Source organism: Microtus ochrogaster, linkage group LG2 (assembly GCF_000317375.1).
Source record: "Microtus ochrogaster isolate Prairie Vole_2 linkage group LG2, MicOch1.0, whole genome shotgun sequence".
Taxonomy (NCBI): domain Eukaryota; kingdom Metazoa; phylum Chordata; class Mammalia; order Rodentia; family Cricetidae; genus Microtus; species Microtus ochrogaster.
Genome location: NC_022028.1, coordinates 35,820,020 through 35,823,956, shown reverse-complemented (window position 1 = coordinate 35,823,956; position 3,937 = coordinate 35,820,020).

Below are 3,937 nucleotides of genomic sequence, written 5' to 3'. Positions count from 1 at the left end.
ACATACCAAGTTCAGAAATGTGAAAATGAGAACACACACACATCCTAGAACCAATCGGCTGATTTTGTACTTTATTCCCATCTCATATCAACTGTGAGCAATTGAGGTCATCCCCCAAATAGATACTTGATTTTTTTCATTACGTGTATCCATTGTACATGGTCCTGTGTTTCATAAACAGGAAGCTTGCCTAATCACTTACCTTTGTGTGTATTTGCATGTGTTTATGTGCACACACATACACACACACACACACACTCTGCAGATTGAATCTAGGGGCTCATGCATTCTCATTTCCCACTGAGCTGCTCACCCGGTCTCAGGGCATACCTTCACAAAGGTCTGGGAACAGGGACTAGAGAGATGGCACTTAACAGTGCTGACTTCTCCTGCAGAGGACCTGGGTTCAGTTCCCAGAATCCATATGGTTTTGGTTTCCAGCACCCTTGTTGAATGGTTCAGAACTACTGCCTGTAATTCTAGCTCTGGGGCATTTAGTGCCCTCTTCTGGCCCACACACATGTGACATACACTCTCACAGACACACACATACACATAATTAAAAATAAAAAGTAGAAGTTCTGGGAACAGATTTTGATTCTTGGAAGTAATACTTTCTATACTTACATCTACACGATATAAGCTTTGATATGTTTGGAGATAGGCTACATTTCCAATGTTCATACAGACAGCACAATAAAGTAAGCATTGCTGTGTGTTAACTGGAAACCACACTCTAGCCTCTAACTACCCTAAAGCTGGGGGCACAAACAGGAAGCATTCAGTAACGGTAATTGATTGTACCCTACATTTACTGAACTAAATGCATTACCCATAGTCTCTATTTTGTACAAATTAAAGCCTCTCTGTGTCCTATATCTTACAAAGGCCTTAAATTTTGTTTTCCAGAATTTCTTGGTTTATTTTAAGTGTATTTTATGTTTTCAGTTAGCATATAAGACAAGGAGATTCCTTAGGGAGCTGTCACCAACACTCAGTGCGGTGGATGTGTGTTGGAACCTCTGGTCTGAGAGGTGGAGCGTGTCTTTGTCCATCATCGTCTCCGTTATTATCCACCCCACCACTGCTGCGGGCTAAAAACATTGTTACAGACTGGGTTATTAAAGTCGATCTGAAAGAGCAATGTGTTCTAAGCGACTGTCCCAGGATCTGCAACGGAACCCCGTGAATACCCCTCATTACTCAGGCTGGGCTGTATCACATTTCCTCCATGCTTCTCTTGTGCCTGCTACAAGCTGGGCAGTGTGAGCCGGGCTTTAGGTGATCCTAGCTGGATCTAGGGATGGCGCCTCTCCTGATACAGGTAATGGCAACTTTCCTTTATAGGCTCATGCGTGTAAACAGGTCTGTGTAGCTTGGGAAAAGAATTGTTAAAAGGTCTTATAACCAATGAGTTTTGAATTGATAGTTTTTTGATTTTTTTTTCAGTTTTCGGAGGTTAATGCTCTTAGGGTAAAAAAGAAACTTCTTAAGAATTTCATTGTGTTTCTCAGTTGTATAAGAGGGTTGTACAATAGCTTATGCTCTATCTCTTCATTTTATTTGAAATGGTTAAGAACTTGTCTCTGGGGTGAAAGTGATTTTTATTACAAAAACCTGGAAGATGAACTTATATTGTTGGTCTTTAAATATGATACCAGAGGGGAAACCTCAATATAAAACAGCAACTTTAAGCCAAAGTGCTTACAACTTTGCTATGTGGGAACAGTTTCTTTTAGACATCAGAGTTTATGGTGATATAGAAAATAGGAAGCCAAAATGTTCCACGAATCTCCTAGCACGGCGATTCATGTCTCTCCTCCAAGTGAAGACAGCTCCGTCGTAAATTCCCAGATACCTTGGAGTCCCCATGGCTCATCCCAGTGTGATTAAGCTGTGTTAAAGGAACAGCTGAAAGCAAGTAGAGAACCCGGCTCAAAATGTAACAACCTACGTAGCAGGGCTGCCCTGTGTTATGGGGAAGGCTGAAGACATGTAACCTTATATTTGCTTGTCGCGAGTAAGTTAATCTATGACTATGTGAGGTTTTTAAAAGCTTTAAATTTTTTCTCCATATTAATAAACTCTGGTAAGGAAAACTAAGAGGTTTGTGGTACCATATTTGTTTAATTGTTACTAATGAGCAAGGGAAGGACTAAGACAAAATCTAGAATAAGAGTTTGCGATATGATAAACAAAACACCTCGTAGTTGCTGAGTAATACCTAGATACCTAACACTCAGCTTTTGTAAAGAGCCAAAAATGTGTACAGTGTTTGTCTTTGAAAATGTCAAAGGGCAGAAATTCTTGGCCTCTTCTGTAGTTCTTCCATATTTTAAGCAAATTCTAACATCTGGTATGTATTCCCAGTTTCACTGTCCTACCGACTCTGGTCAGTCTTTGAGTGCGGAAGCTCTGGAAATGGGAGGAGATAGGCAGAGATGGGGGCAGCTGAGAGACAGCAGCGAGGAACGGGGAGGGAGAAGAGCAACCAAATCAAGTAGGTATTAAAATGCCATGCAGAAATCTGTTACTTTATATGCCAATTTTAAATTCAATTAGAAATGTCTTTTCTTTTTTTTTTCCTTTTTTTCTTTTTCTTTTCTCCCCCCCCACCCCCCATGAAACAGGGTTCCTCTGCAACTTTGGAGCCTGTTCTGGACCTAGCTCTCGTAGACCATGCTGGCCTTGGACTCACAGACAGAGAGAGATCCACCTGCCTCTGCCTCCCAAGTGCTGGGATTAAAGGTGTGAGCCACCACCGTCTAGCTTCAGTTGGAAATTTCTAAAAGCAATCTAACCAGGTAACTCAGCTCTTCCTGTGTTCCTGTCTTTCCTTAATAATAATTTTTTTCTCCCCCCATAAGACCTGGTAACCAAAGGTACAGTGACCGCTCCGATGTGACCCAATAAACAAATTTCATCTTTCTCCCATGCACTATAGGAAATCTCAAGATGACTGCAGAGGATAAAGACCTCTTGGTGAGTTCTACGAGGGCAGGAAGATGTGTGCACTTTGCACACCTCTTTATACATACTGCCTGGTACAAGATCGAATTAGGTAAATGTTTATTGAACGAATGGATGTAAAGAAACTTACAAACAGTTATGTGATTTAGTAATAAAACTAAATTTTAAACCAATCTATTTCATATTTTATGCCTCAAGAATGTAAAAATGATCCTCGGAAAAATAATCCCCGCCTTTAATCCCAGTACTCAGGAGGCAGAAGTAGGCAGATCTCTGAGTTTAAGGCCAGCCTGGTCTGCAGAGTGAGTTCCAGGTCAGCCAGGGCTACACATAGGAAAAAAGGAAAAAAAAAAAAAAAAAGGAAGGAAGGAAGGAAGGAAGGAAAAAATTCCTGGCATTCAAGACTGAATTTCGGAATGTAATCTTCTGACCAGACAGCAGTGTTAAACCGACCTTTAATCTGTACTAATGGAGCTAATGTTTTTCAAAACTCATATTCTAAAAATACATGAAATTATCGTCAAAGAACCTACACTTTTACAAGACTACTATCTGACTAGATGTAGTCAGGTTAAGGATTTTTTTTCATTTTTTTTACTGATTATGTTTATTAAAGAAGAAAACTAGCATTGATTTTATTTTTCTGAAAATAAAACACAAGAAGTTATCTCTGGGTTCTAGTAATAAGAGTTTATTGTACTGTTTCAGTAGTCGTTTTAACCTGACCAATTTTGTGTGTGTGTGTGTGATGTGTGCGTGATGTGTGTCCACACACGTGTGTGCATGCGTGCATATGTGTGTGTATGTGGTATGTGTAAGTATATTTGTGTGTGGTATGTATGCTTGTGTGTGTGTGGTATGTATGTGTGTCTGTGTTTGTGTGTGTGCATTTGTACACATGCGTGTGAGTGCAGTGCTGGGGAAGCCAGAAACGTCGTCTTGGAGCTGGAGTTACAGGTGGTTGTGA